A 15,300-nucleotide genomic window follows, 5' to 3' on the forward strand; every position below is an offset into this window, starting at 1 on the left:
TATATGCAAAGCAAAATTACAATCAGGAAGTGTCTCTGTGAGTATCAAGTCAGAGCAAGGAAAGTTGGTGACAAATTGAAAGGTTAATGGCATTAAGACCCACAGCATGGTCAAAATATACCCAGTGCAGTGATGGGGAATGGAATTTGGGGAGTCCTAGAATCCCTTCCTCTGGGTACTGCCGACTTCTGCCTCTCTGTGCTTATGTTTATTTTCTTTTTAATTGTTTCTAGAATAGCAGTTCCCCTCTCATTAATTCAGTCCCACTTTCGACAGCATTATACCTGCAGCTATGTTCCTGCTCTTCCTGTTTTGAGTCTAGGAAATACTTTATGTTTAAGATGACAGATTTATGGCATCCCTTCACTGGATGTTGGCTTGCTTCGTCAAAGCGACAGAGCTCTGACCCACCACACTCCGCCTTCCCTTCCCTTCTCAGTTCTAATCCAAGTCCTGACATTACATTTTGATTCCACTACTACCACTGCCGTCATAGTAACCGACACAAACCTGGTTTAAAATGATAGATCTTCTTGATCTTCCTGCCTAGAGCTTTTCCTCTCTCCTGTCCAGCCTCCACACACAAGCTGGCACCCAAAATAGCTCCAGGGTTGACCTATACCTTCTGTGGCTCCCTTTTGATTTCAAAATAAGCTCCTTAGCTTGGTTGTCTTGGCTCCTCATGATCTCGCTCCACCCTTATTATCAGAGTCCCTCCCCACTGGACTCCTCTGACCCTCGGGTCCCCGTGTTTGCCCGTGTTACTTCCTTCCTCGGAAACCGGTCTCTAACCAAACTACCTACTCTCGTGCAGGGTCTCCCTGATTACTCTCTGTCTTCTGGGTCAGAATTCTCTTCCTCTCCCCCAGTGTGTCCCACAGTGCAGGACAACCAGACACAGTCTGGCTCAGGCTACGTTTAGCTTTGTGACAATGGGAAATCCGGGGGCTCTGGAGCCCTGCCGCCTGTGGGGGCGTGTCAAGGAATTAGGACAAGATTAATAATAGCTGGAACTTTCTCAACGGCTGTCACATACTGAGCACTTCATAGCAGTAGCTCATGAACGACTTTCAACTCTTTGAGGAAGGGATTACGTCCCCGTCACACATAAAACAAATCCGAGACTCAGGAAGTAAAATAGTGGCCAGGTGGTGGGGCTGGGATTCAGAGCAAGTGACAGAGGCTCAGCCTTGGCATTTCGGTGCCCATCTCAGGGATGAACTGGTAGCTGGCTCCAGGGAGGCTTCAAGCAGACCTGGTCTTGGCTGCCCTCATTGAACTCCTGTTCTTAGTAACTTGGAAGAGAGCCAGCACAGGGAGACCCACATAGATCAGAGGAGGAAACCAGACCAGATGTATGAAGGAGCTGGTGCAGAGCTGGACAGAGGAACTGGGATTCATTGTGGGGAAAGTACACATCAAATCAGCCACACAGAACCGATCCACCACAAGGGCAGGGAGATCAGCTGAGCAAGGAGAGCTGGGAAGGTGGAAAGCGCTAGGAGGGCTAGTGGACAGTCCCGGTGCATGTGGGGCTACTCTGTCATGGGATGAGGCAACAGCTGGGCCAGAGCTCTTCTGGGCAGCACTCAGGGGAGATGTCAAAGTACAGAGAGGCCTGCCTTCATCTTCATGTTTGCAGAAGTGAGTCCGTGTCACAGACTTGGTGTGTTTGTGTATGTGTGCATGCTTGCGTGCGCGCCCACACACACACACACACACACACACACACACACACAGACACACACACACACACACACTGCTACTGTGGCCCCATTACCCAATCACCCCATTCACCCTGTGAATCTTTTTAGCTTTCTTCTTGTCTAGGTTCTGTCTGTGTATTTCCTAATGCTTCTAAGAGAAGATGTGGGGCTATTGCTTTTTTTTTCCATTTTATTTTATTTTATTTCTTTTCAGTGATCCCAAATTCATTGTTGATGCACCACACCCAATGCTCCATGCAATACACACCCTCCATAATATCCACTACCGGGCTCACCCAACTCCCCCCCAAAACCCTCAGTTTGTTTCACAGAGTCCACAGTCTCTTGTGGTTCGTATCCCCCTCCGATTTCCCACAACTCATTTCTCCTCTCCATCTCCCAATGTCCTCTGTGTTATTTCTTAAGCTTTACAAGTAAGTGAAACCATATGAAAATTGGCTCTCTGCTTGACTTATTTCACTCAGCATAATCTCTTCCAGTCCCATCCATATTGATACAGAAGTTGGGTATTCATCATTTCTGATGGAGGCATAATACTCCATTGTATATATGGACCATATTTTCTTTATCCATTTGTCCATTGAAGGTCACCTTGGTTCTTTTCACAGTGTGGCAACTGTGCCATTGCTGCTATGAACACTGGATTACAGATGGCCTTCTTTTCACTACATCTGTATCTTTGGGATAAATACCCAGTAGTGCAATTGCAGGGTCATAGGGTAGCTCTATTTTTAATTTCTTAAGGAATCTCCACGCTGTTTTCCAAAGCAGCTGCACCAACTTGCATTCCCACCAACAGCGTAAGAGGGTTTCCCTTTCTCCACATCCTCTCCAACACACGTTGTTTCCTGTCTTGCTAATTTTGGCCATTCTAATTGGTGTAAGGCGGTATCTCAATGTGGTTTTGATTTGAATCTCCCTGATGGCTAGTGATAATGAACATTTTTTCATGTGTCTGTTAGCCATTTGTATTTATAGAATATGGGATGTAGTTCAGAGTGGATTGGGAGGCAGCAAGTAAGTAGCTGAAGAAAATAGTACTCAGCCACGCTGAGGATCTAGTCCCAAGTTCTAGAAGCTCTGTTTTTAGATGGAAGCTCTGATCTTTCCAGCCCATCCAGAGAAAACATTGTTTAGTGTTATAGGCAGGAGGCTAGGTTCACATACGGCTCTACCCTTTACTACCTACATAATCTCAATTATTCCCCCACTGAAGAGTCTATTTCCTCATCTGTGAAGTGAGAATAGTAATAACACCTACCTCATGGGGTTGCAGAGAAGGTTAAATGCAACGGGACTTGTGTTGGTGGTCCTTGGTAAGTGGATACCAGTGTTCCCTTTAAGTCTCCCTGGAGACTAAGGGTGCAGTGTCTTCACAGTTTGCCTGTAGTCTTCTTACTCAATGACTTTGGATTTTGATACACCAGCCTTGTGAAGATTAACAGATTAAAACCCATAGTGAAAAAAACAAAACAAAATGAAAAAGCCAGTTTGAGGCCTTTCTTCTAAAGCTGGAATAAGGGATCCCAATCTTTGGAAAGTTGGTTAAGTTCAGAGATACACTAGATTTTGAAGGATATTTTTATGTACCTCTCTGGGGCACTTCATAGCCTGGGACCATTACGAGGGTCCTCACACATCGGTTCCTTGAGAGCCAAAGCTCTGTAATGATTCTGCCATTCCCAAACCTCTCTGCAGGCTGTGCTCTCTTCAAACACAATGTAGCAAAGGCACTGGGGCTGCGGACCTGCCCACGACAAGGTGAGGAAGCAATGGGGTGAGGCCCTCTTAGAGTTTCCTTTTTCTTCCCCTTTATTTAGGGAAGACTTACTCAGTGCCTGCCGGAAGCAAAAGAAAGTTCTGAGCACTCTCAGCTGACTGATTCCCAGGAGAGGGAAAGGGACATCTCTGGCCTTCCAGCTTCAAGGGCCCAGAGGAGCCCTCTCAGTCCAGACTCTCAAAGGCTCAAGAGCCAACAATGCTTGTTGTAATCCCCCATCAAGAGTAAGTGATGGGCAAACCCACCCTATACCCTGAAGTCCTTTCAACCAGGGCTCTCCCCTGCAAAGTTCTGGGTGAGCAGGGTGTATCCAGAGTGAAACCGTAAAAGAATCCTTTCTTCTTCAAACCAAAGCAAGGAAAATCAGAGAGAGGCAAGTTGTCTGTCTTCTCTCTGCAGAACTGACTAAGCAAAATTAGGAACAGGCCAAGACTGATCTATCTCCAGATTCCTGAACCTGAATTTGTTTTTGTCTTTGATTGATTCAATTAATAAAATGCTTACATGTTTTATTTTTCCTCCATAATAAGCAGAAAAATTTCACCATAAAATGTCCTAAATGACTGTGCTTTTGAACTCGGTATGACCCTCTGTGGGTGATTTTTGTGCATACTGGAGTGTGAATAGCTCGACAGCTCTCTTAAAAAGGTTTATTAAGAAGGATGAGAAGGTTCAGCTCAGGTCATGATCCCAGGGTCCTGGGATCGAGCCCCACATCTGGTTCTTTCCTCAACAGGGAGCCTGCTTTACTTCCTCTCTCTCTGCCTGCCTCTCTGCCTACTTGTGATCTCTGTCAAATAAATAAATAAAATCTTTTTAAAATTTTTTAAAAAGAAGGATGAGAAGGGTATCTCTCAATAGAGAATGAGGACAGAGTCTCCCCTTCCCTTGCTAGCAGGCCTTCCTGGGAAGCTGATCTGGTATTCCCTTCTTGGAAAACTTTTCTTTGCTTTGTTTTATCTGACAGAGATGCTGAATGTTTTGCCAGTTTCCAAGGAAACTAGTGGGGAAGAGAGGGTTGCTGTTGCTCAGATGCAGTGTCAAGAGGTGTCTGGGTGTCCACATAGCTCGCAAGCCCTGACTCTCTCAGGCATAACACATGCCCTTATAAATTGTGTCATCTCAGGCAGCTCACGTAACCTCTCTGGATATCAGCTTCCTTATTTTGGCAATCGGAATATCCACAGCTGCCCCACCTGCTTATATGGTTGTCTTGGGGAGTGAAATGGGATAATACGTGACAAAAGGCTTTGTGAGGCAACAAGCCATACAGATGCGAGGGGTAATTAGCGTCCTGTTATGGCTGCCAGTCCCTAACTAGAGTCAGTCTGGAGGATTTTATTTCCCCAGATGATAACTTCTTTGTTTCCAAGTAAAAATGGTTAAATTTCATCAGGGACTCTAAGGGCAAAGGCATCAATCTTCTGCTTTCACTGGACAATGGAACAGTATCCCTTGGAGACAAGTCTGAATGTTATTTGTATACCCACTAGTATTAAAACATGTTTCTAGACATTGTGTCCTTGGATTTAAAAAATTATTACCCAAGAAAGTCTTTTCCTCTGAAATTCTTCAGAGCTGTCTTGCCCCTATACAGAGCTGGCCAGTGTGGGAGTCAGACACAAGAGCTTCAGGTAATGCTGGACACGAGACTTGCTTGTGGTTGAAACTATGTCAGCAAAGATGCAGGAACTCCACTGGATGGAGAAGAAGGACTTCAGTATACTGACCAGTCTATGTGTAGGATCATAAGCAATAAAGTGGGCAAGTTATCTGGGCCAAACTCCTCATTTTAGGATGAGAAAATTATGGCTCAAAATTGGTTAAGTAAGCAAAATAAGCTTAGTGATAGGTTAAGTCGTTTTTGAAAACTTCGTTTTTCTGATTTCCAGGCCAAAGTTCTTTATATTAAATCATTAATAATGTGAAAAATATCAACAACCACAATAACAGCTACTGTTTATTGAACAATGAGTATGTGTTAGACATTGTAATAAGCTGTTTACGTATACTCACTCATTTAATTCCTGCACCAAACCAGTGAGGTGGTATTTCCCCCATTTTACAGATGAAGAAAATGAAACTCAGAAGTACTATTTACTTGCCCAAGATCAGGGTATTGATGTTATTATCAGTTCACAATATAGAGAACAAGAAGTGGTATAGTGTTGTGGTTGTTGCTGTTTTTTACATACAACATTTTGTCTACATTCTCAAAAATTTTAGAGATGAGAAATCACTTCTTATCCTAAATATCAAGGACCCTGGAAAATATATTCTGAATGGAACTGTCACACAAAACTTAACCTGAAGCACAGCCCAACCTTATATGGACAGAGATTAACTCTCACATTAACTTTATATGAGAAAGTGGATCCTCCACTTCTCCCGCAAAGCAAGCTTCTAGAATTCAGATACAGGATGAGTCATAAGAAAAATGTTCAGGTGTTTGCCACAGTGGAAATACTCATTTCCCCTATTGTTCGGCACATCAAAACATCGAGGCCAACTATTTTTATGTGCCAGGAATGTTTAAAACACCTTGTATTCATAGTGTTGCTTTTAAAATAATTGAGCCAACCTCTCTTGCCCCTGCTATAGTTTCATTCTAAAGATCCTACACTCTGGCTTCTTCTCCTCTTGCTTTGTAAGAATTATGATGAGAAACTCTCCAGGCCCACAATCCTCTCTTGCCACAAGAAGTTTGCCTGCCCCTTAATGTCGGCATCATATGCTTCCAACATTTGTTAAAAAGGATAACTCCTCTATAAAGTCTTTCTACACTCTGGCACGACTTATGGAGTTTGACTTTTAAAACTCTGACCATGTATTTAATTATAGCTCAAAAGATCAAAAAATATTTTTTTAGAAATGCTGTCTTCCCTAAAAAGTTAACTTTATATTAAACAATGCTATGAACAAATGTCCTAAAAGCACCAAAATAAGTTCTTGACATTTTTCCATTAGAACATAAAGGCATGAGAAGAGAGGGAGAACAGCAAAATCTGAAATCAGCCCAAACAGAAACAGGCTGAAACTTGACAAGAATAAGAGAATTTTTAAAATCTTATGAAAACAATCCTGGATTTGATTATTGGCTGATAGTGGAATGTAGTGTGTAACATGGTTGGGAAAGAGGATCGTGATGCTCATTTAATGGGACATCTAAAGAGCAGAATGAGCTGTGATTAGTGAGCTCTACACCATCACTCTTACTTTTTTGTCTCTTTTATCCATTTATGTATATATTAGATCTGTCCAAGCCCAGCATTTCAGCACTTAAGGACTTGAATCCTTACTACCTGCTAGGACCTTAGGATCCAACACTTAAACTGTCATGGTCTATGCCCTTAAGAAGCCCTCTGTCAATTGGTAGACATAGACAATACATGAACTCCTGGGATGAGATGTAATACTTGCACAGCAGCTCATTCTGCTCTTTAAATGTCCCATTAAATGAGCATCACGATCTGCTTGCTGCTTAGGCAGCGAGCAGATATCAGACCATTTGATGTCAAGGATAAAATTAAACACAACAGCAGTTGTGCCAGAGCTAACAGAAAGAGAGCCTTAAAAATAGAAGGGCCTCTCCCATATTGCTCGAATCTCAGGGTTGGACAACCTGCACAGAGCGGGCACCTTGCCCATATGCCAGGGCATGAGGCGGGGATTCTAGGAGCTCTACGCCTCTCCAGCTCCTCTGGGAGATTATTGGCCTGCATCTTCCACCCTGGAGGGAAGAGCAGTGAAGGGTAGGTCTACAGGAGCTGGCCGGGCAGGCCTCTGCCTGAGTAGCCTGGAGATGGGTTTGGATTGTGGAAGCTGAGATGGGGACCAGAATGTTCCCAGCCTGGCTAATGGGTCACACCATAGTATCCTGGAGAAGGCCTCAGGCTCCAAATCAGGAAGCGCAAGTATCTACACCAAGTTTAGAGGGCCAAGAATGGGGAACAAGAGAAAGGGTCACACATCTCGAGCTTGGCATCAAAGAGGGGGAAAGAATCAAAGCAAAAGGCAATGGAGGGGCACCTGGGTGGCTCAGTGGGTTATAGCCTCTGCCTTCGGCTCAGGTCATGATCCCAGGGTCCTGGGATCGAGCTCCGCATCAAGCTCTCTGCTCAGCGGAGAGCCTGCTTCCTCCTCTCTCCCTGCGTGCCTCTCTGACTACTTGTGATCTCTGTCTGTCAAATAAATAAATGAAATCTTAAAAAAAAAATCTGGCCAGCATAAGACAACCTCACAGTAAAAGCTGACCTACCTTGGCAGCTTTCCCTTTCCCATAATTCTATCACTGAAAGCAGGCCTTGGTTTTACGTGCAGCAACCTCTTTTTCCAGATCCCAGTATTTTGCGGTGCGTGGGCCTGGACACAGGCTGTATGATTCATGCACTGCACAAATGCATCCCCAAGGTGGAAAGGGGGACTGAACTCCAGCCCACCCCTGGCTCCCCAGGCCATGACTCTGGGTGACGCTGCATCTGCCCTGGGGAAAGAGGAGGCCCATTCTCTGCTCAAAGGCAATTCTGTGGAGAGAATAGTGGATTGCTCCCATCCCCATGAAGTCATATGTTAAAGCCCTAACCCTCACTTAACCCTCACTGGGATGGCGTATGGGATAGAACCTGTGGGAGGTAATTAGGCTTAGATGAGGTCATGAAGGTGGGTGCTCATATTAAGAAACACCAGAAAGCTTGCTTCCCCTACCCTCTCCTTCTACCCAAACTGTCCCAGGAAAGTTCGTGTGAGGACACAACGAGAAGACAGCATCTGCAACTCAAGCAAGCAGCTCGCGCAGGGCACTGATCCTGATGGCATCCTGATCTCAGACTTCCAGCCTCCAGAACGGTGAGAAATCCATTTCCATTTAGGCCCCCCTAAGCTGTGGTGTCCTATTACGACAGGTGAGCTGAGTGAGCCGGACACCTGCAGGGCTGCTCTCACCCCAGGGCCACACTGTGGCAATCCTGACCCTGCCTTTGGAGGCTTACAGTTTCCAAAAACTTATGATTCAGTGTCATTTATAAAACACTGAAATTAAATGTAAGAGTACATTCTCCAAATGCATTCAAGTGTGTTGTGTATTATTTTTATGAATTTTTAACTTATTCAAAGACCGTCAAACCAGGTTATCTTGCTTGGGGATAGAAATCTTAAAGCTTCTTGTACATAGCTGAACCCTTTGTCAAGGTGTCACTTTGACAGTGATGTCACAGCACTGAAATTATAATAAATATAAATTGTAACAAATGTCCCCCTTTTTACAAAGACACCAGTCACATTGGATCAGGGCCCATGCTTATGGCCTCCTTTTGGCTTGATCACTTCTGGGAAGACCCTATTTTCAAATAAGTTCACATTCTCAGGTACTGGAGGTTAGGCTCTAACATACTTTTTGGGCAAACAGAATTCAAACCATACTACTCACCAAGGAGTCTTCTAGAGATCATTTGGTTCTGGAAGATTCTAGTATATAGAGAGAATAGGAAGAGTGGGCAGTTGGAGCACTTCTCAGTATCAGTGAACGAATTGTATTGGGGACATAAAAACAAAATCTTTCCCAACCCCCAAAACCTTTCCACGAAAGTAGAGGAGAAAAGGAACATTTTTATTATTGGATAGGCATTAAACTGGAATGTGATGCACATAACAGGCAATCTGCTAAGATGGCAAAACAGAAAGAAATCTTGCCCTTTCATGTAGGCGAGCAGATACAGCTCATTACATGCACGTTTTCAAGATAAGCAATGGTCCTCAAGTAAGAAAACTAGACAGTACCATTTGTCACACAGAGCTCATCATAAATTCACCTGGTAATTGGGGTGTGATCATCTGTGTTAGCTAACTGGCTTTGTCTAAAGGAAAAACAGAACTTCCTTAGGATATGAGGTAGTTTTGCAAGCTGGAGCTAGCTGACTCACCCAAGTTAGATTCCTGCCCTCCCACAGAAACCAGGAGATAGGGGATGCTCTATGCTCCTTGAGGATTACACTTTAAAGATGATTCCCACATCCTTGGAAAAAGTATTCTTGGGTCTTAAAGCTGGCAAGATGCTGGTTTAGCTTTTAAAGCAGTTCACGTACATCTCAGAGGGGCGGGAAAATAATTTACAATTACAAGTTTTCTAAAGTAAATGCTGGAAGGAAGGGGAAGGGGTGTGGGTCTCCCTTTTTGCACTAGGGAAGTGGTTTTCTAAAATTTGTATTTACCCTTAACCTTGGCATTCAGACTAACATACTAATCCTTTCTGAGTTTTGTTAATGCCAATCAAAATACCCAAGCCCAGGCCACTGTGACAGCACAGGACAAACTGAGTCTCTGGACATAAAAACCTGAGGGGAATATACTGAACAGTGATGATTTCATCTGCGAGGGCCTGTCTGAGAAGGCAGTTCACTTTCCTAGATGACCCTCCATCCAAAAGCTCTTTGACCCCAATAACAGTTAGACCCTTTAGAAACTAATTTTTTTTTCCACATAGCAAATCCAAAACCAATCCAAAAACTGATTTTGTTCATAAGACTTGGTTCAGATGTCATCCTCTCAAAGATGCCTCCATGGACTGATAGATTTACTGGGCTTCCAGGACACCACTGTCTTTTATTTTCAATCCAAATTTCAATCCAAAATCCAAACAGTGAAAAAGTTAGGGTTGAAGGAAGGCTGGAATGGGCTACCTTGGGAAGTTTTGAACTTCCCAGGTAGAAAATATTCAGTAAACTGAACACCTGCTGAGATAGAGTGGGGCAGGAGTTGAATTTGGATTATATGACCTGCAGTATTCTTTTCAAAACAAACATATTTTTTTCCTGAGGCTTTAAATACCAAAGGACTCCAAGACTCCAAAACTATTCTGCAGAAGAGAGGAGGAGTATCTAGGTCAGGAAAACTCTGTATAATATGACCTTACAACTTTAGCTTGTTGGTATTGACCAGGCCACTTCTGGTTTTGTTTTTAAGTAACCTCCATGCCCAGCATGGAGCCCATTGTGGGGTTTGAACTTATGACCCTGAGTTCAAGACCTGAACTGCAATCAAGGGTTAGGTGCTTAACCAAATGAGCACCCAGGCACCTCATTGATCAGGCCACTTATCTAGTGAGATAGCTATGTTTGATACATTTGAAGAGCCTATGACTAAAAAAGAAAAAAAGAGAGAGAATGGAAGGAATTATACATGTATGTGAATTTATATGTTTAGAAAATTCTGGAAAGGCAAACATTAAAACATAACAGTGTTTATCACTTTGATGTGAAGTTATGGATGATTTCAATGTTTGATTTTGTTATTCTCCATGTTTCAGATATTTTACATAAGGAAACAAGATTTATGTTTGCAATCAAATGTCTGTTTTTCTATCTGTATAGATTTCTTCCCCTTGACTAGCTGGAATATGAGTGGAATATGAGTGGAATCAGGAGTGATTGTTAAGAGGTAAGTCTAGGGATCCAGAGAAGCAATATACATATCTAGCAAAAAGAGACGCTGAAGATAAGAGGGCTACAATTAGTAGGCTGACACCCAGGGTCAAACCCATAGGAGCTGTTTGGTGAAATCAATTAAGGTAGCGAAAATCTATGGCTCTGGATTTCATGTGGGAGAGTGAGCAAACTGGCTCTCTAGCATACAGCTTGGTTTTAACTTAATAGAAGGAAGAACTTTCTCACACTCAGAGCTTGCTAAAAACCAAATAGAGATTCCTGTGAACAGTAACGTCCAAAAGGAGCAAGAGGAACATGATGATCCCTCGGGGTACAGAATGCAAATAGATCTTGAGTGTCTTCCACCCTCAAAGTATCCTGAGGAAAGAGCAAGAATTCCATAATATGGGAAGTTAACAAAGGCAGCCTCACTCCTTGGCTGGCTTTTAGTTGTGTAATGTGTAGCATGTTAGGTATACCCACTGAGGCTATTATCTTGATGTAACTAAAGTAATCCCAAAGATGGTGGAGGAGTAGGAGAACCTTAGTTTTGGCTGGTCCCAGGAATTCAGCTACATACGATTCTGAACACCTGTGAATTCAACGGGAGATCTAAGAAAAGAATGGCTGAAACTTTACAATAGAAAAGTGACCACTTTCAGTAGGAATGACAAGATGGAAAAATTCATCTCAAAAAAAGAGAACAAGAGGCAGTAATAACTGCCAGGGACCTAATCAGTATATAAGTAACTCATATAAGTAAGATGTCGGAACTAGAGTTCAGAATAATGATTATAAAGATACTAGCTGGGCTTGAAAAAAGCATAGAAGACACTAGAGAATCCCATTCTGGAGGAATAAAAGAACTAAAATCTAATCAAGTTGAAATAAAAAATGCTATTATTGAGATGCAACCAAAATGGAGGCTCTAACTGCTAGAATAAATAAGGCAGAAGGGAGAATTAGTAATATAGAAGACCGAATAATGGAAAATAAAGAAGCTGAGAAAAAGAGAGGTAAACAACTACTACAGTTCCAGGAGCACACAACTATTGGACCATGAGAGGAGAATTTGAGAGCTAAGTGATACCACAGACCAAAACAATATTAGAATAATTGGGATCCCAGAAGAAGAGGGAGGAGGGCACAGAAGGTATATTGGAGCAAATTACAGTGGAGAACTTACCTAATCTGGGGAAGGAAATAGGCATTCAGTTCCAGCACAGAGCATGCCCCTTAAAATTAGTAAAAATAGGTCAACACCTTGACATATAATAGTGAAACTTGTAAATCTCAGAGACAAAGAGAAAATCCTGAAAGCAGCTCAGGACAAGAAGTCTGTAGCCTAGAAGGGTAGAAACATTAGACTATCAGCAGACCTATCCACAGAGACCTGGCAGGCCAGAAAGGACTGGGATGATATATTCAGGGTGCTAAAAGAAAAAAATATGCAGCCAAGGATGCCATTCAAAATAGAAAGAGAGACCAAAAAAAAAAAAAACAAAAACAAAAAAAAAACAAAACTATCAAAAGGATCCTTTAAGTGAAGAGAGAGCCCCAAAGTAAATATACCAGAAAGGAAGAGACAATACACAGAAACAGTGACTTTACAGATAATACAATGGCACTAAATTCATATCTTTCAATAGTTACTCTGAATGTAAATGGGCTAAATGCCCCCAATCAAAAGACATAGGGTATCAGACTGTATAAAAAATCAAGACCTGTCAATATGCTATCTGCAAGACTCATTTTAAACCCAAAGACACCTCCACATTGAAAGCAAGGGGGTGGAAAACAATTTATCATGCTAATGGACATCAAAAGAAAGCTTTTGGTGGCAATCCTTATATCAGACAAATTAGACTTTAAACCAAAGACTGTAATAAGAGATAAGGAAGGATACTATAACAAAATTAAAGGGTCTATCCAACAAGAAGATCTAATAATTGTAAATATTTATGCCCCTAACATGAAGCAGCCAATTATATAAACCGATTAATAATAAAATCAAAGAAACAAACAATAATACAATAATAGTAGGGGACTTTAACACCCCCCCACTACAATGGACAGATCAACTAAGCAGATCAACAAGGAAACAGGTCTTTAAATTACACACTTGATCAGGTGGACTTCAAAGATATATTCAGAACATTCCATCCTAAGGCAACAGAATACACATTCTTCTTGAGTGCACATGGAACATTCTCCAGAATAGCTCACATACTGGGTCACAAATCAGACCTCAACTGGCAGCAAGAGATTGGGCTCATTCCCTGCATATTTTCAGACCACAATGCTTTGAAACTGGAACTCAATCACAAGAGAAAATTTGGAAAGAACTCAAATACATAGAGATTAAGGGCATCCTAAAAGAATGAATGGATCAAATTAAATTAAAGAAGGATTTTTAAAATTTTAAATTTTAAAAATTCATGGAAACAAATTTTAAAAGTTCATAGAAACAAATAAAGATGAAAACAAATTTTAAGAATTCATGGAAACAAATTAAGATGAAAACACATTGTTCAAAGTCTTTGGGATGCAGCAAAAGTGGTCTTAAGAGGGAAGTATATAGCAATATAAGTCTTTCTCAAGAAACAAGAAAGGTCTCAAATAAAGAACCTAACCTTACACTTAATGGAGCTGGAGAAAGAACTGCAAATAAAGCCTTAACCCAGCAAGAGAAGAGAATTAATAAAGATCAGAGCAGAAATCAATTAAATAGAAACCAAAGAACAGTAGAACAGATCAACAAAACTAGGAGCTGGTTCTTTGAGAGAATTAATAAGATTGATAACCCCCTGGCTAGACTTATCAAAAAGAAAAGTGAAAGGACCCAAATAAAAATCATGAATGAAAGAGGAGAGATCACAACCAACACCAGAGAAATGCAAACAATTATAAGGACATGTTATGAGCAAATATATGCCAACAAATTAGGCAATCAGGAAGAAATGGATGCACTCCTAGAGATGTATAAACTACCAAAACTGAACCAGGGAGAAATAGAAAACTTGAACAGACACACGACCAACCAAAGAAAGTGAAGCAGTCATCAAAAATCTCCCAACAAACAAGAGCCCAGGGCTGGATGGCTTCCCAAGGGAATTCTACTAAACATTTAAAGAAGAATTAGTATCTATTCTTCTGAAGTTGTTTCACAAAATAGAAATGGAAGGAAAATTTCCAAAATCTTTTTATGAAGCCAACATTACCTTGATCCCAAAACCAGACAAAGACCCCACTGAAATAGAGAATTACAGAACAATATCCCTGATGAACATGAATGCAAAAGTTCTCACCAAGATACTAGATAATAGGACTCAACAGTACATTAAAAGGATTATTCGCCACAACAAAATGGGCTTTCTTCCGAACTGCAAAGTTGGTTCAACATCTGCAAGTCAATCAATGTGTTATACTACATTAATAAAAGAAAAGACAAGAACCATATAATCCTCTCCATTGATGCAGAAAATGCATTCAACAAAATATAGCATCCTTTCTTGAATAAAACTCTTCACAGTGTAGGAATGATACCTCAATATCATAAAAGCCATATATGAAAAGCTAATATCATTCTCAATGGGGAAAAACTGAGAGATTTCTCCTAATGTCAGGAGCATGACAAGGGATGTCCACTCTTACCATTGCTGTTCAACATAGTACTAGAAGTCCCAGCTTCAGCAATCAGACAACAAAAAAGAAATAAAAGGCATTCAGATTGGCAAAGAAGAAGCCAAACTCTCCCTCTTTGCAGATGACATGATACTCTGTGGAAAACCCAGAGACTCCACCCCCAAATTGCTATAACTCATACAGGAATTCAGCAAAGTGGCACGATATAAAATCAATGCATAGAAATCAATTGCAGTTCTATACACTAACAATGAGACAGAAGAGAGAGAAATGAAGGAGTCAATCCCATTTACGATTGCACCCAAAACCATAAGATACCTAGGAATAAACCTAAACAAGGAGGCAAAGGATCTGTACTCAGAAAACTATAGAACACTCATGAAAGATACTGAGGAAGACACAAAGAAATGGAAAAACATTCCATGTTCATGGATTGGAAGAACAGACATTGTTAAAATGGTTAGGCTACCTCGAACAATCTACATGTTCAGTGTAATCTCTATGAAAATACCACCGACTTTTTTCATAGAGCTGGAACAAATAATCCTAAAATTTGTATGAAACAAGAAAAGACCCTGAATAGCCAAAGGAATGTTGGAAAAAACCAAAGCTGGTGGCATCACAATTCTGGACTTCAAACTCTATTACAAAGCTATAATCATCAAGGCAGTATGGTACTGGCACAAAAACAGACACATAGATCCATGGAACAGAACAGAGAACCCAAAAA

Source organism: Meles meles, chromosome 1 (genome assembly GCF_922984935.1).
Source record: "Meles meles chromosome 1, mMelMel3.1 paternal haplotype, whole genome shotgun sequence".
Classification (NCBI taxonomy): domain Eukaryota; kingdom Metazoa; phylum Chordata; class Mammalia; order Carnivora; family Mustelidae; genus Meles; species Meles meles.